Source organism: Equus przewalskii, chromosome 9 (assembly GCF_037783145.1).
Source record: "Equus przewalskii isolate Varuska chromosome 9, EquPr2, whole genome shotgun sequence".
Classification (NCBI taxonomy): domain Eukaryota; kingdom Metazoa; phylum Chordata; class Mammalia; order Perissodactyla; family Equidae; genus Equus; species Equus przewalskii.
This window is the reverse complement of record NC_091839.1, coordinates 62,024,617-62,046,944: the sequence shown is the minus strand read 5'-3', so window position 1 is coordinate 62,046,944 and position 22,328 is coordinate 62,024,617. Positions and strand designations below refer to the sequence as shown.

At 39.7% G+C, this 22,328-nt stretch overlaps 1 long non-coding RNA gene across 1 annotated transcript in view; it reads left to right on the top strand.

The window, feature by feature from the left end:
* Positions 1-17,410, top strand: part of LOC103561372 (uncharacterized) — a 67,806-nt gene extending 50,396 nt beyond the window's left edge. The window contains exons 2-3 of the long non-coding RNA XR_547433.2: positions 5,020-5,051; positions 16,897-17,410. This is a non-coding gene — a long non-coding RNA (uncharacterized lncRNA). The remainder of the gene's footprint in view (positions 1-5,019; positions 5,052-16,896) is intronic.
* The last annotated feature ends 4,918 nt before the right edge of the window (positions 17,411-22,328 follow it).

Below are 22,328 nucleotides of genomic sequence, written 5' to 3'. Positions count from 1 at the left end.
CTGAGGGCAATTGAACTTACCCAATTTATAGAAGACTAAGGGTTAAATCCAATGTGCTGGTAAGTTCTTTTGACTCTATCCCATAGCCTAAGGGAGTAGATGTTTCAGGAGGGAGGAGAGAGAGACGGCTTAGCAAGGTGGCACAGAGGAGGGGGCGCTGCTCTCAGCACTTGTTCTGCTGGCAAAGAATGAATGGCATTGACCCAGTTAAGGATATGGATAGACAAATGAAGTCAATTTTGGCTCTTATATACATTGTTGTTAGCAAAATGTCACCCAGACGGCAGTGGACCACACAGTCGTTCCACGGCGTCTAGCAGGAGCCCCAGGTGAGTGTAATTAATGGGAATGGGTGGTTTTCAATGAAAGCAACTCTGCATCCATTTGAATATCTGCTGCTGCAATTTATTTATAGCACCACAACCCTCTCTTATCAGGGGGAAAAGAGCTAACTTAATACTATTACTTTTTAGGGTAACAGAGAGAGGCAACAACAAGGGCAGATATGTTTATACCTTCCTTTTTATGAAAGTATTCCATTGATGGAATGACCACAATAAATGATCTCTCTTTACCCGGTTACTACCAAAAATCAATTCTTCATGTATAAAATGTGGGTAATGAAACTCTCCTAACAGGATTCTTGAGAGAGTTAAATGAGGTACTATCTGTAATATTAGTACATTTCCTGGTCAAGCTAAGGACTTAATTCATAGTCCCCAAGTTTACAATATATGTGGATTGTTAAGAAAAAATGGTGGCAATAGCAATATGGTTGCCCAGATTCCATGATGCGTTATTGAGTTCTCCATATGGACAAGATTCTTAGGATTTTCAAATATGCAGGTAATTAAAATATTTGCATTTTAAGCAAACAAAGAATAGAACACACAAGTATTTGTGTATTTTAAGAAAGTGCTATCTAATTAATAGCCGTACTGGGAAAGTTGAAGACTAGGTAAAGAATTCAAACAGCCTTCAGGTGGAATTGCATCTTAAAATCCACTGGTCATAAGGTGAATGTGAACTCTGCTTTTGGTGGGCAATGAGAACAATTTCTGTTCATCTCTGGGACTTGTAATATGCAAATGGTCATACATAAAGTAGACATTTGAAATTTTTTTAAAAACTTAAAAAATCTATTCTTAAATATATAGCTAAAATAATTATTATGCAAACCAAAAGAATTATGTCTTACTTTTAGCTGTTTGGTTTTTTCCTTTTTTTTTTTTTTTTTTTGAGGAAGATTAGCCCTGAGCTAACATCTGCCACCAATCGCCCTCTTTTTGCTGAGGAAGACCGGCCCTGAGCTAACATCCATGCCCATCTTCTTCTACTTTGTATGTGGGATGCCTGACACAGCATGGCTTGCCGCTGCGCCACCAGGCCAGGCCCTAGCTGTTTGCTTTTTCCCCCTGCAATCTGTAATTAGAAATTTTACAAATCAACCTCAGAAATACACTTAGTCTTTTCCATAAGCCTTACCTCTATGGAACAGATCCATGGAAAATCATTACTGTATGATTTCTGACTGGGAAGTTTTTTATTGCATTTGCGAGGGTGGGAGCTCTGAGCTTGGGATCACAAGGCCTGTGTTTTCATTATCATTCTGCATCTAATACCAGAAGGCACCAGATAAGATTCTTACACTAAGACTCAATTTCCTTATTTTTAAAACGAAATATATGGTTCCTATCTGCTTTACAGAGTCAAATAAGACGATAAATGTGGAACGCTTTGAAAAACCTGTAAAGTGTGGTAAAATGGGAAGTTTACATGAGTGTCGCTATGCTCTCGCTCAGCTCTTGCTGTTTCAACTACTGTTCCAAAAAAACATAATTAGGCGGAATCATTGCTACCTAATATTCAGGAATCAATTCCTCCGAGCCTAACAAATGTGCCACAAAGCACAATGCATATTGGGATTCTCTTGCTTTGCATTCCACTGAGCAGAATATTATTTGGTCCACAGGCTGATTACCATCTTCCTCTTATGTATCAAAATTTGACCCAGCCCATGGAGTTTTCAATGTGTATTCCAGATTTAATTATCCTATTTTTCTCTAAATTCTCTTCACATGACTTAGTGCAACTTGAGGACTAAATTGTTTATCCACTGCTTTGTGTCCAAACCAACTTTGGATCCTGAGGATAAAGTCTGTATCTGATCTATAATTTTATAGCCAACAGAATCTAGCAGGGCGCTGGAGTAGCCACAGAGTAGGCAGTCAACGGTGGTGAGCAGTCATTTATTAATTGATGAGGACATGCTCCTGGATTGAAATCTTCCCCGGAATACAACTTTTGGTGACAGCTAGGGAAGCAAGGGATTGTTGGGGCAATTAGAAGACAGGAGATGAGCAAAAGTTCCTTTGAGAAAACTACGTTTAGACAAGATGAATGAGAGAGAACTGAAATGGAGGATTAAGGCAAATCCACAGGTCAAATTCACAGAAACACATTTAACAGGAGATTTTTGACAAAGAAATAATGATTAATTTTATTAAACTACAATTTAAATCAGTTATCTAGCAATAATGGATCAAAGACGTAGCAAGATGTGTGAAAAGGATGAAAGGAAGGGAATTATTATTTCACTTGCCTCTTATGTATCAGGGTCTGGAAAAATGCTGTATGTAAACTGCAGTTTAAGAGAAAGGATGTGGTTTTCTGTTAAGCTATAGATAGCGTAAGGGTGAAAACAACTCTAACGATGATAGTCAGATTAAAAAAGATGGGACAATTCAGGGATTTAAGTTTTGTGGTTTTTCCCTCTCTCAATATTAGGAGTTAGAGTGGAGGACAAACATATTTGCCAACATCCATTGAAAGAAAGTGACATTGAGAGTGCTGGAAAGAATGGGCAGTGACAGATACCTGGACAGATTTCCTACGATATTGCTGTAAAATTTCCAAGCCATGTGCACAATTTCTGCAATTCGTAAGCAAACAGCATGCAGATTCTTGTACTTTCCATTAAGTTCAGCAAAGAAAGCAGAACAAAAGGAATTGCAAAGACATATTTTGGAGGAGAGGTGTTTGAACAATATAGTAAGAAAACAGAATGAAGTGAAGTTAATAGCCATGATTTTTTTAAGGAAGAAGGGAGTCAAATAAATAGTCTTTTGTTTTGCTTCTAGGAAAAATTGGAATCCTAATGGATCTGAGACTACACATCACCTTTTGGGGGCTATTATTTTTTGTATGGAGTGGATGATAGAACAACATTTCCCTACTGAATCTAGATAAGAATGGGCCAAAACTGTAATTGTTTTCAGAAGTTCAAAGTCACCAAAAACATATTTCAGTAAAGAATACAAAAGAAAAAGAATATTCAAGTCGTGGGAAAGAAGATACAGAAGTGATATTTTGAGAGGGAATGGAGTGTCGTTAAATGTTGATTCATAATAGAGGAAAATTCCATCGGCTTTGTTTCTTATAGCATATTTCTCTTTGGTACCAAAGTCAGTATTATCATTGGGTTAAATAATAGCCAGGTAAATTCTTGCTGTTTTCATACTGGAGCTCCAAACAATCTCAGGATTTGTTTTTACATGTACTATAAATCAGCAGAATAAAAGACACACATTAATAAATAACTTGAACTTTCTTCTACACTTGGAGATTTGAGCCAGCTTAAAAAATGCATAAGCCAGTCCAAACTTGGTGGATATTTCTTTTATTTCCTTAAGTAAATTTTGTCAACTGCCAAATAAAAAAATTCTAATTTATTAATACTTGAATGAATAATTCACTCTCAGATACTGAATGATCCAAAACAAATAGGCCCGTTTGTATATTTAGTTATATGAACTCATGAACGTATTGCCTCATAAATCTAACAGTTTACTGAACTAAAAAAAAAAAAAGTGTTGACTCTTAAGGGCCCCACGATTATCTCCCACTGCAGACATCATGGTTCCCTTTACGCTTTAGGATTTGTTTCCTCTTTATGGTACTGTAAATATTTTACCTATTTTTTTCTCCATTATGTCTGTGGTGCTCCTCAGTAGGCATTTAACGGACCTTTAGTATGGTCTCAGTAAGTTTTCCTAAGATATCCTGCTGTTTCTGTAAAGATGTTAGTTAGTTACTTTCTAATGTAAATCTGGGGTTGGTATTTACATATTCAACTCTACTAATGAGAAGATTGAGCTTCAGGTGGCTTGATTCATGGACAAGATCATTTCGATCCCTAGTGATACACTATTTTTCCCAGGGGTGGGGTTGGGGGGGAGTGGGGTTGCTGTAAGCCCTGTTCTTTGACTCTGATCTCTCCTTTGCTCCGTGATCATCTGGCAGGCCTGACGATATTCACTCTGGCTTCTGCCTTACAGATGCCTCGCCTGACTCCAGTCTAAACTGGAACCTCCTTTCACTGTTTTCTTCCCCCAAACTTTTCCCTTAGTGTTTATAAAATTTGGGACTTTACATTTGTGTGATTACTAATGTATGTGTCCCTCTAAGAGGGGAAGGATTGTTTCTCTTTTACTCTCACTGCTTCACCACCAGTGTCCATTGCAGACACCGATGCAGAGTGGGCACTCAGTAAATACTGTTGAAAAAATGACTTAAGGTGAGATTCCAACCCAAGTCTGTATGACTCTAGAGTCACGGATTTACCCATTGGAGGAGTGGTTGCAGGTTCCCATGAGCAGTCCTTGCACATGAACTTTTAAGTCCTGGTGTCTACATATGCACTATCATGTATCCTATATCCTATACTGTCATATTGAAAGTAGATTGGAAGCTCATTGAGGGCAGGTTCCATAGGTTACATTTACAGTAAGTGAAGCGTATAGTTGATTGGTCCTCAATAAATACTTATTAATTGATCGGGAACTAATCCTAAAGTTTTATCTATTACAGAGCACTCTCTGTTTCACTAAAGCCATATTCCTATCACTGTTCCTTAGCATCCTTTGTTCTGTTCTAATGACTGACAATCATAATCATGATTATGTCACCAGGCTACACTCGGTGTTAATATTTAATTATTTCTCCTTTATTCTCACACAGTTGGAGTGATCAGCTTTCAGATCCTTGAAAAGGTAAGCTGTGCTGTCTGTGGCAAGCTCCATATTTTTATTATATACCACACAACTCTAAAATCAATACAGAAATTCAGGGCACTCAGACTGAAAAATGGACACTTTTGGGTGCTGGCCCAGTGGCATAGTGGTTAAGTTCACCCACTCCGCTTTGGCGGCCCAGGGTTCGCATGTTCAGATCTCGAGTGTGGACCTACGCACCACACACCAGGCCATGCTATGGAGGTGTCCCACATACAAAATAGAGGAATATTGGCACAGTCATTAGCTCAGGGTGAATCTTCCTCAGCAAAAAGAGGAAGATTAGCAACAGATGTTAGCTCAGGGCTAATCTTCTAAAAAAAAATAAAGAACACTTTCCACATTTAAAAGAGAAAGAATTACATATTTTTGGAGTTACATACATTCTTCATCCCATTTATAAGATCCAGAACCCATGCCTGGGCACAAGGCAGGAGATTTAATACTATTCTGCTTGTGAGTCTTTGTGGTTTTTCCTTCCTGCCCGCCACCCCCACCCCATTCCCTCCCCTCCTTTTGTTCTTCATGGCTGTGCTAACTTCAGAGCTGCAGACATGTCATAGATCCAAGATTTATATATATGAGCTAAGAGCAGGAATGCTAAAATAATTTCTTTCTCAGGCCTTAAAGATAGATGGTAGGTCAAGACACTTGAGTTCATAGCCAAACATACAAAGGCACAGAGCAACATGGCAGAAATTTGAGCTGTGAGTGCCAAAAGTGCTTGTTCAGCACTAACAAGAAATAGGAGAACAGGACCAGTCTAATCTCATAGTCTTATTAAATGAAAAAAAAGGCAGAGTAATGCCAAGGTTATAACACAAACTGACAAGACCCAAAAAGAAAAAGAGAAAAAACAAAACGCACGCAACTCAGAGTTTTTCTGTTGCTTCATTCTCTGTTTGCAGGCATATGAAAGAATAAAAATAAGCCCCATGGTATGAGTTATAGATGAAGTACATCCCTTTAGCTTGGAATTTCCTGGCATTTTTCAGCTTGTGACACAGACTTGATGTGATTAAACAAAGGCCTTTCTCCAAATTTAAAGTTGTTTTTCTTCAAAGCTGAATCTAATATGCTCTAACTTCTTTTAAATGGGAGCAGATGCCTCTGTTCTATGAGCTGGCTACCAGACTCTGAGAAATCACTGAAGAGTGGAGGACTGTTTTGGAGCAGGCTAAGAAAGCAGTCTGCCATATTTGCCCTTCAGAACTACGTCTTATCCCTGAGCTCCCCAGAGGCAGAGCTCATGTTCCTCCACAGGATGAGGCTGGGGTGGAGGGCGACTTCCCTTGGATTGAGTTTCCCTTGGACTCACTTGGAGGAGTCCCCTGAAGAAGCACAGCTTGGGGCCAAACTCACCTTATGAGCCCAGCAACACTCTCCCTGAGAGAAGAAAGAGGGTCGGGGGGCACCTTTAGTAGGGAAGTACAGGGTTCTCAAAATTGTTATTGTCATTTTCTTTTTCCTAAAGAGAGAGGGGAGCTAGAGAAAGGGGGAGAGTTAAACTGACTGAAGCAGTAAACTGTCCTGGTGACCTCCTGGGATTGCCTGGGTGTGAGTCCCAGGGCACCGGCAGCAGGGATTCTCTGCATCCTTGTTATTTTTGTGGGATGGGTCAGTTAGGGATGGCATACAGGACCAGCCGCTGGGAAGCACACCCCTCCACCCCTAAGGTAGTGGTTGTCACCATCACTGAGGGCAAGAACTGGACTAGGACACCAGGGCCCAAGCAACCAACTACAAATAGTGGGGGAGGGATATGAGGATCACAGACACACCTTTGCCCAGTCCCTCCTTCTGTAGGCAAGAGTGAAGGGAGCTGAGGAAGTCTCCTTGCTATCCTTTCAACTGCTGTGGTCTGAAAGTCAGGGCGTGGGGACTCCAGGAACTTGGGTATTGAGAACTACAGCAAGCCCTCCCTACAGCCAGAGGCTTCATTTCCTCTGGTTGGGGCAGGGGTTCTTGATCGTGTCCGCTGCCTGGAGCCTCATATCTTGATGTTAGAGAATTGGTGGTTTTCACAGGACACATCAGTGTCCTCAGAGAACATAAGCGGTGAAGGTAAGTGTGTGGTTTGAATGGCTCTGGCAAAGATCCCCTGCCCCTAAAACTGCCCCATTGCTGAAATATCACCACTTAGAGATGTGTTTGCAATAGCAAATAATTCTTTAATAATAATTAATTTAATAATAATTCAGTAAATAATTCTGGTGAGGATGGAGGAAGGGGATTCGTATCTCAGAGTAGATTCCTTTAATAAAATTATTTTCTCTACCTGTAGATCAACTCTACAAAGGAAAGTAAAATATTAATTGATGGAAGGATTGAGGATTTATTTCCATGGCTTATGGCTGGAAACTTGAAGAATTCTTGTCCCGGTGATGTTACCATGTACACATCACCAAGCTTCTTGGGGCTCAGATTTTTCGTGTGTATAAAGTGAGTGTGCTCACACGAGTGGACAGGGTGGCCAACTTGGATGCTCTCTAAGGTTCTCTCTGGACCCAACATCCTGTGATGCTCTGATGGGGAAGTGATTCATGCGGTGGCAGAGGGCAGGACATCAGGGCGGGCAGGGAGCTTTGCAGTGGAGCAGGGTGTTTAAAATAAGTGGTTTTCTCTTGCTAAAGACCACATTTTCCTAAAAAGATATTTTTGATCAGAATCTATACTGATTTATTGATGAGACATATTGCTTTGGACATATTATTTACAAAGAAATACCATCCGCAGTTTGGGGAGGGGTATTGTGTGTTTTTGGTCATTATTTTGTTGTGGGTCTTCCAAAGCCTACCCCACTCATGATGTAAATTTTCACTAGTTAGTTCACAGATTCTTGCCTTTATAGGCTGTAATGGCCACAGTTAAATACATATTTAAGTCACATTAAAACCTTACACTAAGAAAAGCACAAGGAATTAAAAATTGTTTTGCACCAAAATAATGTTCTTTTTGTAATTGGTTTCACCAATTGCTCACTTTTCTGAATACTTATAAACCATCTATTTAATAAAGAAATTATCTATAAAAATGTTACATCAGAAACTGCAAGTTCTCTGAGAATTTGGGCACCAAAGATCATATGGTCCTTGACACTTAGTTCCAACAAAATAGTGTAAGTGTTGTGCTAAAAAGTGCTAAAATTGATTTAAGGCTGTGCTCTAGTATTTGACCTGCAAAAGCATTTAAAAGCCCCTAAAATATGAAATCCGAAGTCCACAGAAGAAGCCCAAGCTAGCAACATCGTCACAAACAATCTTTAACTCCGTAAAGTGTTGATAACATTTTGGAATTAGTCATGGAAAAATAATCACAATTTCCCCTAATAGCTTTAAAAATTGATGGGCCTGGAAGAGTTATAGAGTCTGACCCAAAGGAACTGAAGTGGGAAGGTAGCAAAGTCTTGCAGAAAAGGAGAATGACAGCAGTGGGATCAAAGGGGACACGAGTCAGAATCACTCCCTCTCTGTTAATGTTCCTAAAATGCTCTTTAGGGGCCTGTTCCAGCAATTGCCAAAGATCTTACCTATCATACACCCAGCTGTGGACATGGCTGTCTCTCCAGGGCTCTGTTTGCTCCTGAAGGAAGGGAAGACTGTCATTTATTTCTGTCCCCTCCATAGCTACGTTCCACAGATTAAAATGCTGATCATTGAACCCATTCGTGCCTTTTAGTCTCTGAACTACTTTGACTGACTAAAATTTTCACTCAGAAGTATAATCATCATCTCAAACGTGACACAGCAAAACAGAACTCTTTTCTTTTCCAGTGACTTTTTTTATTGAGTTCATAATAGCTTACATCCTTGTGAAATTTCAGTTGTTCGTTATTTCGTGTGTGTCACCACATAAGTCCTCCCCTTCACCCCCTGTGCCCACCCCCAACTCCCTTCCCTTGGTAACCACTGAACTGTTTTCTTTGTCCATGTGTTTCTTTATCTTCCACATATGAGTGAAATCATACAGAGTTTGTCTTTCTCAGTCTGGCTTATTTCACTTAGCATAATTCCCTCCAGGTCCATCCATGTTGTTGCAAAAGGGACGATTTTGTCTTTTTTTCTGCTTTAGTAGTACTCCATTGTATATATATACCACATCTTCTTTTTTTTATTTTTTTAAATTTTTTTTTTGAGGAAGATTAGCCCTGAGCTAACATCTGCCGCCAATCCTCCTCTTTTTGCTGAGGAAGACTGGCTGAGGAACACATGGCTAACATCCATGCCCATCTTCCTCTACTTTATATGTGGGACGCCTACCACAGCATGGATTGCCAAGCGGTGCCATGTCTGAACCCGGGATCCAAACCGGCAAATCCCAGACCGCTGAAGCGGAATGTGAGCACTTAACCACTGCGCCACCAGGCCGGCCCCATACCACCTCTTCTTTATCCACTCATCAGTTGATGGGCACTTGGATTGTTTCCATGTCTTGGCTATTGCGAATAGTGCTGCAATGAACATGGGGGTACATATGTTACTTTGGATTGTTGATTTCAAGTTGTTTGGGTAGGTACCCAGTAGTGGGATAGCTGGGTCACATGGTATTTCTATTTTTAGTTTTTTGAGGATTCTCCATACTGTTTTCCATAGTGGCTGCACCAGTGTGCATTCCCACCAGCCGCAAAACAGAACTCTTACTTTCCCCCTCTGCCTCTTCCAAGCCTGTTGCTTCCCAATTTCAGTAACTGTAATAACTCTCCACCCAGTTTCTCAGTCCAAACCCCAAAAGCTATCCTCGACTCTTTTTGCTGTTTACTCCTTGTGCTCCAGTTCTTCAGCATCACCTGTATATCTTACCCTGAAACCACCCCTCCTCTGCATCTCCACTGGTTGCTTCACTTCAAGCCAGTTTGACTACTGTGATAGCATGGCCCAGCTTCCACACCTATCTCTGCTCCAGCCCCACCATTCTCCACGTAGCAACCAGAGCAATCTTGGAAAGTTGGGTCTGAGTACATCACATCTGTGCCATACCCTCTACTGGATTTCTATTGCACTTAGAAGAAAATTCCGAATTATTCCTGAGGTTACAAAGGCCTGCAGGCCCTGGCTTGTCTTACTTCTTTGATCTCTTCTTGTACCACTCTGCCCATCGCTCACCATGCTCCAGCCTCACAGGACTTCTCTCTGTTTTTGAACACAAAACTCAGTCAGGTACTTGCTGTTTCTTTAGCAGAGAACCTCTGCTCCATGAAGCTCAGGGGCTGGCTCCTTCACCTCAGTCTGGTGTCAGCCTAAAAGTCTATTTCTCAGCCAGGTCTTATCTGACCACCCGCCTAAATGGCCACCCATCCTAACACCCGTATCTCTATTATACCATTCTGTTTTATCTTGTTTGGAGCATTTTTCACTAGTAAATATTATTGCTTGTTTATTTTTTATGTGCTCTTTTGTTGTTTGCTTTCTGCCATGTTACCCATTGCTTGCTAGAACAGAAGGTCCATGTGAGGAGGAACTTTGCCCATTTTCTTCTTCATTGCAGTCTTAGTCCTAAGACAGTGCCTAGGACAGGGTCGGTAGGACTCTAGGAATTATCAATGACTGAATAAATGAATCCCCTTCCCCATTTCCAGTGCCATTCCTGAACTCTGCCCTTAGTGAGAAGCACACACTGACCCAGTTGGTATGGAAATTGATAAGGGTGGTGAGGGAAGATAAGAAAGGCGTAAAACATGGCCTCAGTCCCTTTACATGTCTCACCCACCCACCACCAGACACCAGAGCCCATACGACGATGCTGGGAGGTCTGATCACCTCTTCCTCATTCCCCTTTCCTCGGTGCCATGGTCTGATGAATGATATTAGAAGTGAAGTTAGAAGCAGAAAATAAACTGCAAGTTTAAGGTCTATGTCCAAGGCCAGTCAGGAGTTATTCTACTGGGCTCACCGTTCCTTTTGGTCTAGACAAAACTGAGAGTGTCTTTGTAGGCTGACCATGTTCACGGGTTCTGGGTAATGAGAAATGGCCCTGGTACATTCAGATGAGTTTCTCTGATCTCTACACACACACACACACACACACACACAGAGCCTTGGCTTTCAGAGGTCTTTGAGACCTATGTGCTTTGGGACATAACCAAGATTCTATCTCTGATATTAAAAAGGTTGAAATACATTTGGGAAGGCACAAAATACACACAAGGGAAGTGAGATAATTATTTAAGGAAAAGAGTTAAGAAATGTTACAAAGCAGCAATGTATGCAAAAGTGACACGTAAGGGGTAAAGACTTTAGACGCAAAAGTCTTTGTGATGACTTTAGAAGCAAAGAGAGATGACTGAGTAAAAGTGAGTAGCCAGGTCTTCAGCCACATTTTACCAAGCTGTGTGAAACCATAGGGGATGCAGTCAGACTGGAAGAAAATAGTTATCTCAATAAATTGGAATTAAATATTCATCAAACTTTTTTTGCAAAGTGCTGTGAGATCCGAGGTTGAATCACATTCAATTAGCAACAATTAATATAACCAACATATCATTTAAATTTTTAAATAATGGACTAAAGGGTGAATTGTTCTTATGTTCTTAAATATTAAGATTCTTATAAGGAAAAAATGACTCCCAGTCCTATTTCTCTATTTGCAGATTTATATCGATATCTTTATTGTTCAGAGCCTGTTTTCTAGACACAGATTATACAGTTCCCTTATTTCCCTTTTCACATATGTTGCCCCTCTTTCTCCTTTTAGCAACACAGAAAGAAAGAGAAGCTCAATCTAGTCACATTTATTTTCTTTTATTTTAGGTTTAGCAGTTCTAATGAAAATCTCGGAAAGACATAAATTTGAAACTAATTGTTTAAACGAGATGGTGGGGTTATCTGGTGATTTTCATTGTCTATGCTCCTGGTATCACCCAAGATCATCATGTGCATAAATGCACACAATTACGAATGCATAATTGTGTGTGACTGTGAATGTGAATGAGGTCCTGACTTGCCCGGTCTATCGGGCAAGTTTGTGGAATGTGCTATGGGCTGCTTTCCACAGCTCTTCTGTAAGATGGCTGGCCCTCTTCTAAGAGCTCCCTTTCAAAGCTGCAGGGGCTCTTTCAAATCATTACAGAATCCTGCTAGATTTGTGTAGCGCCTTCACACAACACTCTTCAGCGTTCTACTGTTCTAAACGAACAGAATTTCCAAAAGGGAAATCCTTGTGACTTGAGAAAATGCAAAGTAAACGCAGAACAAAGTGACTTCATATAAGCTCTCCTCTGAAAAAGACAATGAACACCTGCTCTTTGATTTAGACAAATGTGATAGTTTCAATTTTCATTTATTTGCTGTTCTTCAGTAGGGAAACTTTTTTATCAAAGGTTAGTGGGATGAGAGTTTTCAGGTCATCCCTGAATAAGACATTGGCTGGTTGAGTAGCTGTTGTAGCTGAATTCTTTATCAGAAAGACTGCATGAGGCAGCTGAATATTTTATTGCCTTTTCTCAGTCTAGTTAACAAGGGAGAATAATCCATTGAGAAATGCATAAATACATATTCAACGGATACTGTAGCAATTTAAAAAGTGTTTCTGGAAATGCCATGAGCATTTCATGGATTGTGAGCTCTTTCAATTTTCAAATTTAAAATTTATATCACAACTGTAAAGTTTTGAAGACCTTTTAAAGAAAAAACCTCATTTCTTCCTTAAAACTTGTGTCTGAAACTGATTACCCTCGTGAAACTCCCCTTTATGTAAGGGAAGAAATTTTATAAAATCTAAGGCTTAGAGTTGAATCAAGACCACTTATTTCTTAAATCATATTTATGTATACCTGGCATATACATCCTGGCTTAGACATCTTTTTTATGATTCCCAATTTGTAAGTGGTAAGCGTACAGAGAGTGCCAGGAGTGTATCCGATATTTATGCTTCTCTTGGCATGTTGCTTCAACTCTTTCTCCCAGGGTAAGGGGAGACAAATACCGGAGGCTCCTGCTATGTGTATGACTGATCTATTTTGACACTAGGCAGTCTCTTAAGGCAACCACGAAGAAGCATCCTATTAACTTTTGTCACAGCTCAGGACAATTTGCTACTTTCTAATATTATTTGTTCCATATAATTAATTTTACTTATTTATGCATAATATATGATATTCCTATTTATTACTATTTTCTGGAGAGATTTCAGGTAAAAACTTTATTCCTATAACAAGAATACCATTTCATCTTTATGAGAGTTTCTTTTCCTTTGTGTTGTCCTTCATATACAAAGTGTACCTTACAAATCAAAAGTACTCCTGGTACAAAAAAGCCATTTACTTTATACAGAAGCTCAAGAAAAATACCAATTAGCTACAATGAGATTTTCTTCCTATTTTAGTATGGTTACTGATACTTCTAATATGACTATTTTAATGTTACTACTGAGATATATCTATGTCTTTTTTTCCTTTCTTCATCTGTCCTATAGCGGTGAAAATAACATAGATGGCAACTCAGAATATAGAAAGAAATGCTTGTTATTTATAACTTCACTTGCTAATCTTAAGTTGAATTTGCTTGCTAGTCTTAAATTAGCATTAAAGGCAAAATCGTTATATATCCCCAATTCCCGGAAAACATGTATTTACTTCATGAATCAACTGGAAGGTGCAGGGAAGGCACTAATATAGGACAGCTGATGGGACCAGTCTTAATATTTCTGTATTTCAAAATCATAAGAGACCTTTTGATTCAACTGTTCTTACACAGCAGCAGGCTTATGTTTGGGTGGGGGGTATGTGGTGGCATTGTTTCTGTTATTTCTGTAATGCAAGAGTTTTAGTTCCCAAATTTTCCAATCTTTTAATTGTGACTGAGAAGAAATGGAGCTTACATTTTACACATTTAAAAAATTCCGTTATGTTTCTAATATCTTTTATTAGATAACAGACAATATAGACAATCTGTAAAGCACATATAATTTCTATTTCAGAGGTGAGAAAACTGGGACTCAGGGAAGTTAAGCAAATGCTCATGGTCACGGTTATTAAGACAGAGATGGGATTTAAATGTAGGTCTCTCTGTTATGAAACCCATGTTGTTTCTCTTGTGGGATGCTGCCAGTGACCCCAGAGCCTTTTGCTTTCTTCCATTATTTCTCAGTGCTTTAAATATTTAATCATCCTTTGACATCTCTCTGAATGCGCTCCAAATTTTCTAAGTCCTGGTTGAGAGTCGGGGCCAGATCTGTTTACAGCATAATAAAGGGCAGGTCCATCTCTGGAGGAAGTTCCTACTTGAGGTAGAGAACATCATCTAACACAATTCTCCAAACATTTTACTGAAATGTGGTTAAGATGAATATCAAGGTCAAGCTTAAAGTGGAGCAGCAAGGCCATAGATGCCCCAAGTGGCCATCTGTGGCCCGAGGGGTGTGAGCATTTTTCCTTTTGTCATTGCCTTTGTAACTGTATATGGAGCCACGGGGGTCCAGGCAGCCCCAAAAGGAAATTAAGACTCATCTGGATTTGTCTGATGAGGTTGGGGAGTTGGAGGGCTCAAGGTGATTTGCGTGTGGGCTTATTTGGCTTAAGGAGAAGGTGGAGGTATTAACACTAGAGTCTTTTGGTGGTAGAAATTTCCCCTAGCCTCCCTGTTGTCCAGGGTGCGTGGACCGAGGGTTTGGGGTCAACCTGAGGAAGCTGGAAGTTCTCTGTGAGATTGTGAGAGAAGGGAATAAGGGATTTGTAGAGACTGTGATGTGGTATGGGGGCGAGGTGATCTCACCATCTCTGTGGGGAGCTCAGCATGCTCTGGTACCTGTGACTGGCAGCGTTGGGTGCACCAGGGCCTGTTTTAAAGAGCACGGAAGGCACTATCAGCAATGGTGGTGGGCTGGCATGCTGGTGAGGAATGTGAGAGCCTGAAGAAGGAATGCCCCAGGACCCACAAACCATTAGAGAGGCACGCCTAAGACCGCTTCTCAGACTCCCAGAGATATCCAGGGCAGACTTTATTGGTGTAGGGACTTTATGGGGGTGTGTGTGGGAAGGAGGAGGTCAGATTTGGAGTATTTTAACTCTTTCCCTGACCACTTCTGCATCTATGATATGGTGAGCCAAGGGGACATTCGGGTCCTAACTTATGGAGACTGTCAACCCTCTCAAAGGAAAACTTCAGTGTAACAAAAGTTACTGGCTGGAGAATTGGGAAGCTTATTAATCAGAGGATTATGGGTCTCTATGTTGCGAAGGACCCCCATTTTCTGGCCGTAGGTTGACACTGGTGATAGAGCGAAATCACAGGTCACGGGACTTCTGGTACTTTGCCCTCAAATAATGACTCAGTTCCTGCTTCCCACCATCTTCCACACTCCCTTCAGAGGAGACAGAGTTCCCACTTCTTAGGGAATATTTTTAAGACACTTAGACCAATAGTCTTGTCTGCTCTCTGTCGTGTGCCTTATGTAACCAGAAGTTATTACTGTGTCAGAATACGTTAATGAAGAACGTACCTGTAAGTCTGCAGTTCTTGCTTTTGATTGCTTTGTGTATGTGTGTGCCTCCTTAGCTTAAAATTCCTCCCATGCAGTTTCTGTGTAGAAGTTATTTTCTATTGGTCTAGTTTGGACCTTAAATATTTAATAGAGCATAGCTTCAATCATCTCATTAGGAATTCTGTTGAGTTTTTGAGAAGTTTATCCAGCTGATGTCCTGCTGAACCCCCATCAGTACATCTACTAACTCCACTAGGGATCTAGTATAATTATAGACTCAACAGAAAACCTAAAATAAAGAGGAAGAGAAAACGTTAGGATCACACTGATATATGTGTGGGTGGAAACCCAAGCTGTGTGTCTCTCTTCTCAGTTCCAGACACTGCGTGCAATCCCCAGTCACATTTTTAACACACATTCCTCCAAACCCGACTAAAAGGAATGATGTATTCTTAGACTACCTGAAACCAGGCCTTTAGAAATATGGGTGAGAAACCCATGGTGAGACAACGGCAAATGATTGTAGGATAAAAATGAAATGGCTGTTTATTTCAGTTATACTTTATATCAAAAAAAATTGTCTCTCTTTTTTGTAAGGCAAGATAATTAACCCATTTCCCAGAGTATATTCTGCGAAATATCAATTCTCCAGATGCTAAGTAGAAACCAATTTTTCAGAGTTTCATGGCCAAATAAGTTTGGGAAGTACTGTGACACAAGGCAAATCACATTTCTCCGCTGCTGGACTTCTCAAGACTTTAATAAGCTAAGAGTTTCTGTGTCTCCCCTGGCGGGATAGATAGCTCACACACACTCTCCTTTTTCTGCAAGGTCATTTTTAGTGGCAGTGAAACCATTTTGAGAGATGTGGGTTCGCTCGCTGGAGAAGCACTTACTAGGTATGACTCATCCAGGCAGATTTCGGGATCCAGACAACTCACAGATGAACTCCGTCTTCCCACTGAAATTGTTGGCAAATTAAACAGTGACGGGATTCTTCATGGCTGAGTCCAGAAGTAATTTACATCTAAATTAAATAGTTTCCAAAAAGTTATCTGGAACAAATGCCTTTTAAATTTGAGATACTGGTTTTATGTTCATAACAGCTCCCTAGAAAAGCAAGCTTTGAAATTAAAACTTAAACTGTTGGCCTGAAGAACTTACTGTCTTCTTAGGAGGTTTAGGGAACAAAGAGGATATTTCCAGACAGTGATAGCAGAAGAGAGATCGGAATTAGCACTGATGTTAAGTGACATGTTTTAGGAACTCTCTCTCTACAAAGGAGTCAGTTCCTCTGTGTGAAAGCTCCTAAAATTTTCAGATCTCCATCCTGGTGCATGTTCCTCTGGGCTAAGATGTGGAATTTCCAAGTTCCTCTTGATGCTTGACTAGACTGGCTTTCCCACAGGTGCTGTATGCCAGGCTGGGCTCAAGACTCACCTGCTGGAGAATTTGCAGACATAGCCCAACGGACCAAAGGAACAGAACTTGATGGTGTTGAAAGGCAGCTGAAGTGGAAATTCGTTTGAAAAATCCATTATTTATGAAATGATGAAATCCAGCCATTTGTGACAACATGGATGATCCTTGAGGGTATTACGCTGAGTGAAATAAGTCAGAGGGAGAAAGTCAAATACCATATGATCTCACTCATAAGTGGAAGATGAAAACAGTGACAAACAAACACATAGCAATGGAGATTGGATCGGTGGTTACCATAGGGGAAGGGGGCCGGGGAGGGCGAAAGGGATGATTAGGCTCACATGTGAAGGGATGGAGTATAATTAGTTGTTGGGTGGTGAACATGATGTAATCTACACAGAATTTGAAATATATTACAATGTACATCTGAAAGCTATATATTGTTATAATCCAATGTTACTGCAATTAAAAAAATAATAAAAAATTAAAAAAAGAAAAAATTCTAACTCAAAAGCATGATAATCAAGAAATATTCAGAAAATCAGGCAAATGTGCTCTTTAAAATGATACAGGAGCGAGAATACCACAGGCGTCTTCTTCCTGCATCTCTGAGGATGGGTCTTTGAGACGCACGAACACTGGCCAGTTTGGAGAAAGTGTGACAATCCAAGCTAGGAGCACGGATGGAAGCTATGGAGCCATCACTGTGGGCCCTTCAGCAGGAAGGGGCAGAGAAAGACAAGGTCACCCACCGGCTTTAAAGGCCCTGTGTACCCCACCAGAAATTCACCGCAGGGAAAGCCAGGAAAATCGCCTCCATCTTCAACCTCTCTGATTTCTCATTATAGTTTTCTACTTTTTCCCTTCCCAGGTCATAAAATATAATGTAAAAACAAGATGGATTGTAGCAAAGCATCATCTAGGTATATAACTAATTCCTACAATTTAAGACCTTTAGACTTCCTAGAAATAGGTCTCTCACTTTACTACATAAAAAACTAAAGTCAAATAAAAACTGGGCTTTACAGGCTGTTCACAATTAATTAAAATCGTGACCATTTCCAACACTCATATCTGAATAGTGTCATTCTTAAAACTGCTTAGGCGTTGTCTTGTGTTTTTCCAGAAGTTAGTGCTATAAAAAATTACAGGTCACATGGAATTTTAATTTTGAATCACAAGGAAGAATATTTTGGCCATGATTGAATTATTACTTGGTTTACTTGAACACTGGCTCAAAGGAGAAGAGGGAAAGGGAAAGATGTTCAAGGTTTTTGTACTGAAACAATTGTGATAAATATTATGGTGAAAGATTAGAATTCTGTTTAATATGTGTAATAGAAATTAAGAGAACACTAACACTTTTGGTTATCATTTTTCATTGATTTTTCTAAATGTAAGCTTGAAAAGCTGTTGACATCTGAGAATAAATAATGCAAGTATGTTTGAATTTCTATACACTTCACACATTACCAATTGAGTATATTTCACGTGATGACAGCGCTGGTCAAGGATTAAGGAATACTTGAATTGACGGACAATTTGATTTTAAATATAGGCATAACATCAAGGTGCATGGACACATTTTATAATTGTTTTTATATCACTCAAGAAGTGCTGAATGAAGCTTTGGGTAAGTGCACAGGGGACAGAGAAAAGCAAAATTTAAGGTCCATTCTTCAAGGACCTTATGGCTCAGATGGAAGAAGAAACAGAAGTTCATGGAAAGTAAAACTTTTAACAAAAAGAGTAAATGTAAAAGGCAAGATGAATAATAAATAAATGATTTGTTAATGGAGTTCAGAGGAGAAAGAGGACTTCACAGCAGTGGTTGGACTTGAATCTGACATTAAAGAATGGGTAAGATTGTAATATTTGAAGAGGATCTCTCCAACGTACAGCACATGAGGGAGAGTGAAGATGGTATGAAAAAGATTGCAGCAACAGGACATTATCACTGCAATTCAGGGGCTAATGAGTAATATAGTTTGTTTGGAGCCAGAATTTCTATAGGTCAAAGAATGGAGAGCCACAGAGCTAAAAAGGAAAAACAAGGCTGGATCATGGAGGGTCTTGAATGCTAGACCAAATGTGAACTTTCTAATGTAAGATTTGAGAGCTCAGGGATATGATGACATCGGTTGTTCCTAGGAAGAGTGAGTGCTCTGTGGGAGAGGAAGGGAAGGCGTGGAAGCAAGGAGTACAGCTACTAGTCTACCAGTTATAGCTGACAAGCCTCTGGACCCGCGAGCTTGGTAGTGGTAGTGAAAGAATGGGAGAGAAGCAGAGATCAGAGTGTGGTTGGAAGTGAGAGAGAGAAGAATCGGTAATAAGTCATTCTGAGAGTGCCATGAGCTGCTCATCTTTGTGGGCTATTTTTCGCTAGTTTGTTTTGTTTTGTTTTTGCCTCTCAGTACCTTAGAAATTAAAGTTTCAGTACTTTTTAGCCATGAGTTGACACACTCACTGCATCTGAGGGCTAGAAGTAAGATCCGGTAACCTATGATCAGGTCTTCTGTTTTTAGTAAAGTCACAGTTGTTTATCCCTATTTTATAGACTTAGTAATTAGAAAGCAGGGATACTGAGAAGGAGTGACGCTTGCAGCAACACACAAGAAGCCAGTTCTCTGGGCTCTGAAAGTGCTGCCCTGCCACATTGCCTTGCCCCAGCAGAAGAGTTATTACAGACGGGAGCAAACATCTTAGGTTGGTTTTTTAAACGTGTGGGTATCAGTATCTAGAATTTTATTACAATAACTTAAAATATAAAATTAAAATCACAGCATGCTCAGCTACATAGTTCCATTCCAATGCAAGGCTTTTGCATAACAAAAGGATTTGCAGACAATTGTCTATTTCAAACATATATATTTGTTAGCAATTTCATGCAAACTTAGCTTAGTCATATCTCTCTATATATCTAGCTCCCTAAATAAAAAATGTTATAATCATTTCTAAGTGAATTCTTTCTTAAAAAGCTAAAACAAATATCTCAATCTTATTTAAGAAAGACTGTGAAATAGGTTCTAAATTTCTCAAAAGTTCTTCACAGTGCTATCCTATTATTACAACCTCAATATCCTGTGTTAGCAACACTCATTTAACTAGTCACATTTTAGTTTTATGGCAGAGCAGTGAATGTAGAAGGCACATAAAAACCACAGCCAAATGGTTGACACCTGACCTTTAATCAGCTCTTGGACTCTCCTTCAGTAACACATCACCTCCTCTTCTACACACACAGTGGGTGTGTCAACCGCTTCTTAATTTACTAACCATCAGGGTATTGCTTAAGAAAAGAAATTGCCCACTTTCTTGATCCTGGGTGCCTTCCCCACTCCTCTTTTTCCTTTTTCCTTCTACCATTTATATTATTTTCTGCTGTTTAGCCTTGCAAATCACCACTTCCTTTGTGATTGAAATTAAGATTGGAGCCTCAAAAAAGGGTGACTTCTTAAACTGTCACAAGACCAAGAACGAACCAAGTTCTTTTTGAATTTTGAAACTTCATTATCACAAATAATATAGTTCTCAATTTTTACTAATAGATAAATAACTATCTGACCTGAATTAAAACAAAAAGATGGCAGGAAATGAAAGAAATATGGATGGAATTAGTAGGGAGGGACCTCCGAAGAGGCCTGACCACCCATCATTTGACAGGAATGAAGGTTGAGAAGTTTGGAGGATGTGACTAAGGTCACGTGGCTCCTTAGGGTTGAACAAGGACCAGAACAGTCCTGGGCCCCAGCACTGATTCCTTACGGCTATGCCCCCCAAACATGACATGTCTGTCAGAAAGAGAATGCTGGGCCTTAAATATACACAGACTGAATAGGAATATCATACTGTTCATGCTAAACCTGGAACTGGATCCCATCTTTGAAGCAAATTTCTTGATTACTGCCCCTACTTCAAAAACTGGCAATAATGTATGGCCCCAAACATGTCTCCTCTGCCTTGTCTTGTTCTCATGGGATGAGAAAGAGCATGAAAAGTCTGGAAACCTGACCTGACTCAGTCGATAAAAAGGCTTTTGTCTGTGAACCTGACCACAAGTGATTCATTAATAGCTGATTGAAAGATTTTTGTTAAGAATACCTCCTCCTCCCTTTTACAGAAATAAACAATTTGAAACAAAACCAAAGTATAAGATGGAATCAATTCCCACTTCAAAATAGTGCCGTCTACTGCATGCAAAGGTGTTTATTTCCTTATGACAAAACATTTGTTAGTTCTTCCATAAGTATCCCCTTAATTAAATTCACCGTTCTTTTGGTCAAAAATGCAGTAGGAAAAATTCTTTACAAAACGTCCTTCGTGCATTCTAAATGAAGAGTTCAAGTAGTTAAAAATTTTAAAAACCTCTTAATTTTTTATTTCTAGCTGATGAATAATTATACTCTATTTTAATTTCAGGTAGTGTTGTGTTTTCGTTTATTAAAATTCAAAAGAAATTAATAATTCAACTTTAGATTTTGATCATTTATTCTTTCATACTAACTAGAGTACTAACATTTTTCAAAAAGTGCTTGCTATATGTGCATTGTATTTTATTTCCATAGTGTTCTTTCCTAAGAATCATTCGTAATGTTTGACCTTTTAATAACTGACTTCAATTCAAAGAAGAAAAAGTAGTGGCATTAAATGGTATTCAACATTTATTAATATAGCATTTAAACTCAAGGAAAATGCCAGACTCCAAAATTCTGACAATGAAAATTCATCTTAATCAGCCTTTGTCTCTGCCCTTTGTAAGAATTCAAATCAACTGGGACATCTATGTTAAATAATCTGAAATATAGCGAGTAGTGCCCATCTGTGAAGTTAAAAGTTTTTTCACTGGGGGCTGGCCCCGTGGCCGAGTGGTTAAGTTCGCGTGCTCCACTGCAGGCGGCCCAGTGTTTCGTTGGTTCGAATCCTGGGCGCGGACATGGCACTGCTCGTCAAACCACGCTGAGGCAGCGTCCCACATGCCACAACTAGAAGGACCCACAACGAAGAATATACAACTATGTACTGGGGGGCTTTGGGGAGAAAAAGGAAAAATAAAATCTTTTAAAAAAAAAAGTTTTTTCACTGTATTTGCTTTCTATTTTGTAGAAAAAGATTGGCATCCTCTACCTCTTCAACTTGAGGTATGAGAGGATCAACAGATGAAAACACACATCATCACCAAGGGCTTGAAATTCTAGAGACAACCTCATTCAGAAGGAAATAAAATAGAAGTCATGGTTGGGGGTGGTGGTGCTGCTGGTGGTAGTGACGTGGTATTTACAACTGGCTTAAAGCCATTCCTGTAGAATCCCCACAAACATTTCACTATTAATCTTCAACTCCCTTTATAATTATATTCCTTTAAGATTCTGCTGCACTTGATAAAACCAAGACCTCAGCCCTCAAGCTTCTGAAAGCAGC